A 7826-nucleotide genomic window follows, 5' to 3' on the forward strand; every position below is an offset into this window, starting at 1 on the left:
GACGATTGGTAAGTTCAGCGCCCACCGACGAACGAAAACGGCCTAAGACTCATTGATTTCGCCGCCTCCAAAAATATGGCCAAACGTAGCACCTTTTTCCAATAAAGCCTCCCTTATCGTTACACCTGGAGATCACCACTGCAGACGGAATCTCAAATCGACCACGTTCTGATTGACGGACGGCACTTCTCCAACATTATCGACGTCAGGACCTATCGTGGCCAACATCGACCCCGGCCACTATCTGGTGATGGTCAAACTGCGCCCAAAACTCTCCGTCATCAACAATGTACGGTACCGGTGACCGCCACGGCACAACCTAGAGCGACTGAAGCAACCGGATGTCGCCTCAGCATACGCGCAGAATCTCGAGGCCGCGTTGCCAGACGAGGGCGAGCTCGATGAGGCCCCTCTAGAGGACTGCTGGAGTACAGTGAAAGCAGCAATCAACGATGCAGCCGAGAGCACCATCGAGTACGTGGAACGGAATCGACGGAACGAATGGTTCGACGAAGAGTGCAGAACGGTTTTGGAGGAGAAGAAGCGAGGGTGGTAATGCTGCAGCAAGGGACTCGACAGAACGTGGAACGTTACAAACAGAAGCTGAAACAGCAGACACGCCTCTTTTGGGAGAAAAAGCGCCGCCTGGAAGAAGCGGAGTGTGAAGAAATGGAACTGCTGTGCCGTTCCCAAGAAACACGGAAGTTCTATCAGAAGCTCAACGCATCCCGCAACGGCTTCGTGCCGCGAGCCGAAATATGCAGGGATAAAGACGAAGGCCTCTTGACGGACGGACGTGAGGTCGTGAGGTGATCGAAAGGTGGAAGCAGCACTTCGATCAGCACCTGAACATCGTGGAGAACGTAGGCACGGGAGCCCACGGCGATGGAGGAAACGACGACGCCAGTGCAGCGGAGGACGGAAATAAACCAACTCCCACGCTGAGGGAAGTTACCCGAGCAGGAGAAAATAGCTGAAGAATACCAAACTCAGGTATGGAAAACCGAATACCTACAACCTGAATGAGGTATTAAGTAGCCCTGCATAAGAGGTAAAATACCTTAAATAATAACTGGTGTGTATTCTGTGCATAACTCGTGAATAATGACATCAGGTATGGCAATACCTAAATAATAATCGACGATTTTTCCATACAAATAGTGATTTTTCCATAACTAAATAATACCTCAAACAGTCCTCAACACCAAACCAATAACTCGTTGAGGTATTTTCTAAATACCCACACAATACCAAAATTAGTTATTTTTAATACCAGGCTAACCGACCAATACCTCATCTTGGTATGATACCTGACTTTGGTATGCTGCAGTTATGTGTCAGTTATTCGTTCCTGCTCGGGTAAGGATACCATTCACCAGCTCAAAACCAACAAAGCAGCTGGTAAGGATGGTATCGCAGTTGAACTCATGAAGATGGGCCCAGAAAAGTTGGCCACCTGTCTGCATCGGCTGATAGTCAGGATCTGGGAAACCGAACAGCTACCGGAGGAGTGGAAGGAAGGGGTAATCTGCCCCATTCACCAGAAAGGCGACCATATGGAATGCGAGAACTTCAGGACGATAACTGCTATCAAAATGCTATCCCAAATCATCTTCCGTCGTCTGTCACCTAAAACGAATGAGTTCGTGGGAAGTTATCAAGCCGGCTTCATCGACGGCCGGTCGACAACGGACCAGATCTTTACGGTACGGCTAATCCTCCAGAAATGCCGTGAATACCAGGTCCCAACGCATCACCTGTCCATCGACTTCAAAGCGGCATACGACAGTATCGACCGCGCAGAGCTATGGAGAATCATGGACGAAAACGGCTTTCCTGGTAAGCTGACTAGACTGATTAAAACAACGATGGACGGTGTGCAAAACTGCGTAAGGCTTTCGGGTGAACTATCCAGTTCATTCGAATCTCGCCGGGGACTGCGACAAGGTGATGGACTCTCATGTCTACTCTTCAACATCGCTCTTTTCAACATTTGGAACAGTGGCAGAACTGTACACCCGCCTGAAACGTGAAGCAGCAAAGGTCGGACTGGTGGTGCATGTGGCTAAGACAAAGTATGTACATGCTAGCCGGCGAAACAGGACAAGCCTTGGCAGCAATGTTACGATAGACGGGGATACTTTCGAAGAATTCGTCTACCTCGGTTCTTTGCTAATAGCTGACAATTCCGTGAGCCGTGAAATACGAAGACGCATCATCAGTGGAAGTCGTGCCTACTACGGGCTCCAGAAGAAATTGCGGTCAAAAAAGATTCATCCCCTCACCAAATGCAAAATGTACAAGACGCTTATAAGACCAGTGGTCCTCTACGGAAACGAGACATGGACGATGCTCGAGGAGGACCTGCAAGCACTCGGAGTTTTCGAGCGACGCGTGCTAAGGGGCTGTCCATAAACCACGTGGCCATTTTTTTTTGACTTTTCAACAATCCTGTAAAGTAGGTGTTTGCTAACCATCCGGTTGGTACGAGAAGGTGCGGAGCGCACGATGGGCGGACCAGGTGGAGCGTGATCTGACGAGTGTTGGGCGTGACCGACGTTGGACAGCTGCAGCTGCAAATCGAGTATTATGGCGGCAAATTGTTGATTCAGTGTTATCATGAGTTTGATGTTGAACTAAATAAATGAATGAAAGAATCGGATCAACATTCTCTTGGATTTCTGGACGAAATAAGACCGGTAAGTGACTGAGCCAGGTCGGGTAAAAAATTACCAAGTACGACTTATACCCTCGAGCCCCGCTTATAAACTAAGTATATTTCAATAGAAGTTTGCATGTTTAGTTGCTAAATGGTTGTTGGAGGTGGTATCGTTTCGAAGTTTTGAGTTTCCAAGATACTTTCTTTGTGTTATTGGGATATTCAGTACGTCTAAACTATCGAAGTCAACGATAACATGTTATTTTCAAATGAGTCGAAACACGTGTTATGGTTTGCTTATTGATCTCAGACGTCGTTACAACCATCCTCTGAACATCTGTCGCCTTTTTCACCAGGCTTCATATCTCGATATCTCGATAGATTGTCCGAATCCGTCCCTACAGAACATGAGTGATTGAATTGGATGCAAATAATAGTAATTGTTGTTTATCTACAGTTCTTTGGAATCAAGCCATGATTTCGTTTAGGTCATCAAACATTTTTTGGAATAGTTTTGAGAGACCTTCAAATTGACAAATCACAATATGAGCTAGGGTAGTCTATAGAAGTTCCATATGCATCTATAATAACAGTTAAATTACTACGCATTGAATTGAAGGCATTCTTGAAGGACTGCCTTATATCAGGCCATCCATCCCAGATACTCAGGAGAATTGTCGAGAAACTTACTTCATCCTGACCGATGCAATATTAGTTTATGTAGCTAACAGAAGTTTTTCGTGTGCTAGTTATTTTTGTGTTTATCTATCTACAAGTCTTTGAAGTCAAGACATCGCTTCTATTAGATAATCAAATATGCTCTGTAATAGTAATAGAGACCTCATTGACAAATGATTAAATATGAGTTTCTGTGGACTGCAAAACGGTGAGTCGATAAGAAGAGCGTCCAACATAGATCTGGACCTCACAAGTTAACTCATGCTTCCACGGGTCAAGTGATTACTAAGACTACCAGCTAAGAGTTGCGTGCTTGGCTGGTAGTGTAGCCTGCAGTTATCCTTCTGACTTCAGCTAGATTTTCTGACTTCAAACATTTAGCGCGAAACAACGGACAAGAATTGGAACTTGGAATGTATTAACCCTAGCTCAGCAGGGTAAACTGGCATAACTAGGCGATGAAGCACGCCGTGTGAAGTTTGAGATTCTAGGATTGAGTGAAGTCGGCTTTTCGGGCCCGTATGAAGTTGATCACCAATATTAACTTCTTTTCCCGATCAGCCTAGATAGCTGTGTAGTGTCGGTAGCGGTTAGTTCAACTGGCTAAGAATAGCACTACGGACCGCCTGTTCCAGTGGTAGGAATCCACTAATCAGGTGACCCCTAATTCATGGTGTTATGCGGCTTTACGCTTACCGTGCCTAGGAATGAATGGTTAGGGGGGTCTTATAAAAACCTAATCGCAAACGGAGCCTGTGGAGTACCAGGGCACCCTCCACAGTATTTGCCCTTACTGTGCTAACCGGAGCAATAGCGCGGTGGACCTTGTGTTTCTCCGAGACAATCAGCTGCCCTTCTTCAATCTCATACTTGAGGCTGAATAAGGGCGGGATTATGAAGATGTTATTTATTAGTTTAGATTTTCACCTATATGGTTTCGCATTATGCGTTTTACACAGTGTATTCTGTGAATCCTCGCCTTTGGCGCACTCAAATCGATACCGATCTGGCTTTATTGTTGCTGTTCTTTTTTGTGCTGTGATTGTTAAGAGTTTAATCTTGCCTAGTTTGGGTAGTGGCTACGGTTAGGATAGCTCAGATCAATCTTCAGCACAAAAGAACAGTAACGATCAATCTTTGTAGACTTATGCAAAATGGTACAGCCCAAGTGGCGTTAGTCCAAGAACCTTACTTTCGTAAGGGGAATTTCTATTTAGGAAACCTTGTGAATCCGGTGTTTGCTACTTTCAGTAAAAATGAAATGGCAAACTCACGTGTCATGCCTCGAGCATGTGTGCTTGTCAACAACGCAATCGTTGCTACACTCATCTCTGAACTAACTACCAGAGATGTATGTGCTATCACAATAGATGTATCTGTTGGAAACCTCAACAGGAAATACGTTTATTGTTCGGTTTATTTACCGCATGATGAACCATCCCCTACGGATGCTTTCAAACAAGTCATTGCATACTGCACTTCAAAAGGCCTTCCGCTAATTGTTGGTAGTGATGCTAATGCTCACCATATAATCTGGGGCAGCTCAGACATCAATTTGATAGGCTCCAGTTTGATGGAATACTTAAGTAGTACAGATCTTGGATTACTTAACATAGGCAACCGCCCAACCTTCATGGTATCTGGTAGAAAGGAAGTGTTAGACATAACGCTTTGCTCTAGCAGAATTAGTCATGAGCTGACCAATTGGCATGTGTCAGATGAAGAATCTTTATCTGACCATCGTTACATCTTGTTTGAACATGTGAATGTTACTTCGCAAACTTTGCGTTTCAGGAATCCCTGGTCAACCAACTGGGATCTCTTTACCGATCTGGTTGCAGCCAAATTTCATGGATACTCACCATCAATTGACACTCCAAGTGATTTAGATGATGCCGTTGATACTACAACGGCCTTCATCATGGAAGCTTTTGAAGAAGCCTGCCCTCTGCGGTCTGTGAAGACCACAAGAGGAACCCCTTGGTGGAACTCCGATCTGGCGAAGCTCAGGAAACAATGTAGAAAGAGTTGGAACAGACGACGTTCGGCTGGATCGGAGGCTTTCAGGTCGGCTCGCAAGGCTTACCAGAAAGCTCTTCGGTCTGCTGAACGATCCGGCTGGAAAAAACCTTTGTACAAATGTTTCCAGTCTGAGTGAAGCCAGTCGATTGAACAAAATCCTTGCAAAATCTAAGGATTTTCAAGTGAACGAACTTCGTTTGCCAAATGGTGATTTCACTTCCTCTGATGAGGAAGTTTTAGAATGTTTATTCAGTACACACTTCCCCGGATGTGTGGATATTACATCTTCGGATGAACCTGATGTCTTTTCTTGTAGTTATGATTCTTTAGCTTCGGCTCGGAGTATCATAACTTTAGAATCGATTGAATGGGCACTTAATAGCTTTGCACCTTTCAAATCTCCTGGGGCAGATGGGATTTATCCTATTTTGCTTCAGAAGGGATTTGATCATTTCAAACATGTTTTGAAACAACTACTTGTTTGCAGTTTTGCTACAGGGTATATTCCCAAATCCTGGCGGGATATTACTGTGAAGTTTATTCCGAAAGTGGGTCGCGCGTCGTATGAAGAAGCAAAGAGCTTCAGACCTATCAGTTTGACCTCTTTTCTTCTGAAATGCTTAGAACGCATAGTCGATCATCACATCCGTGATGTTCATCTGGCCAATGTGCCTCTTCATGTGAACCAACATGCTTACCAATCTGGAAAGTCCACTGTGACTCTTTTACACAAAGTTGTTTACGATATCGAAAAGGCATTCGCTCAAAAGCAATCCTGCTTGGGTGTTTTCTTAGATATCGAGGGTGCCTTTGACAACGTGCCTTTCGATGCCATATTGGAAGCCGCACGGGGTCATGGTATATCTCCAATGATTTCCAATTGGATTCACCAAATGCTCAAAAACCGACATCTCTTCTCGACATTGCGTCAAGCGGCGATTAGGAAACTGAGTGTTTGTGGATGCCCCCAAGGGGGAGTCTTATCCCCACTTTTATGGAATCTCGTAGCAGATACGCTATTGAGGCAACTCAATAATAGCGGTTTTCCTACTTATGGTTTTGCCGACGACTACCTAACATTGTTAGTCGGTATGTGCATCAGCACCCTTTTCGACCTGATGCAAAACGCTCTTCAGGTAGTTGAGGGTTGGTGTCGCCAATATGGCCTTTCGGTAAATCCGAGTAAAACATCTATTGTTCTTTTCACGGAAAAGCGAAACCGTAATGGTGTTCGAACTTTACGTCTCTTTGATTCTGAAATCAATGTGACTGAACAGGTAAAGTACGTTGGAGTCATTCTTGATTCCAAGCTTTCCTGGACACCTCATGTTGAGTTCAGAATCAAGAAAGCTTGTATGGCCTTCGGGCAATGCCGGCGAACCTTTGGTACAACTTGGGGTCTAAAACCCAAGTATATCAAATGGATCTACACAACTGTTGTTCGGCCAATCTTGGCCTATGGATGTCTTGTGTGGTGGCAAAAGGGCGAAGTGAGAACGGTCCAATCAAAGTTAGGCCATCTCCAAAGGATGTGCTTAATGGCGATGTCTGGAGCGTTCTCTTCAACTCCCACGGCAGCGCTCGAAGTTCTCTTTGACGTTGCCCCACTACACATTCATCTCAAACAAGAAGCACTTTCTTGCACTTACCGCCTATGGGTACTCGGTTTACTAGAGGAAACTCCTGTGAACCGCAGTTCAACACACACCTCGTTGTTTCCACTTTTGGTGAATTGGGACAAAGTTGTCCTTGCTCCAAGTGATCTTACAATTGCTTGTAATTTTCCATATAGGACATTTTCCACGAAATTCCCTTCCCGGGAAGAGTGGACATCTGGTTATCTGGAAAGAAGTATTTCAGACGGCATCGTATGTTACACTGATGGCTCCCTTCTCGAAGGTCGAGCAGGTGTTGGTGTTTATTCTCGTGAGCTAAGGCTGTATCAGTCTTATTCACTTGGCAGACACTGCACCGTTTTTCAGGCCGAAATCTTTGCTCTTATGTGCGGAGTGCAATCAGCACTTCAGCAGCACGTAATGGGCAAAGTAATATACTTCTGTTCAGATAGCCAGGCTGCTATTAAAGCACTTGCTTCGGCCAACTCCAGGTCGAAGATAGTTATCGCTTGTCGAACTCAAATTGAGGAGCTGAATTCAGCAAACGCTGTTCACCTTGTATGGGTACCTGGCCATTCTTCCATCGCTGGAAATGAATTGGCTGATGAGTTAGCTCGCACTGGAGCATCACATGACTTCATTGGCCCTGAGCCAGCTATTCCGGTATCCAAGTGTTGGGTGAAGCTTCGGATTGACACCTGGGCTGCCACTCAGCACAAACAATACTGGAATAGTTTGGAGTCATGTCGTCAAACAAAATTGTATTGTACTGAGCCATCTCTAGGGGTGGCAAAGTATCTAACAAATCTGTCAAAGCAGAATTGCAGCATGCTGGTCAAAGCATTGACTGG

The sequence above is a fragment of the Aedes albopictus genome, chromosome 3, assembly GCF_035046485.1.
Source record: "Aedes albopictus strain Foshan chromosome 3, AalbF5, whole genome shotgun sequence".
Classification (NCBI taxonomy): domain Eukaryota; kingdom Metazoa; phylum Arthropoda; class Insecta; order Diptera; family Culicidae; genus Aedes; species Aedes albopictus.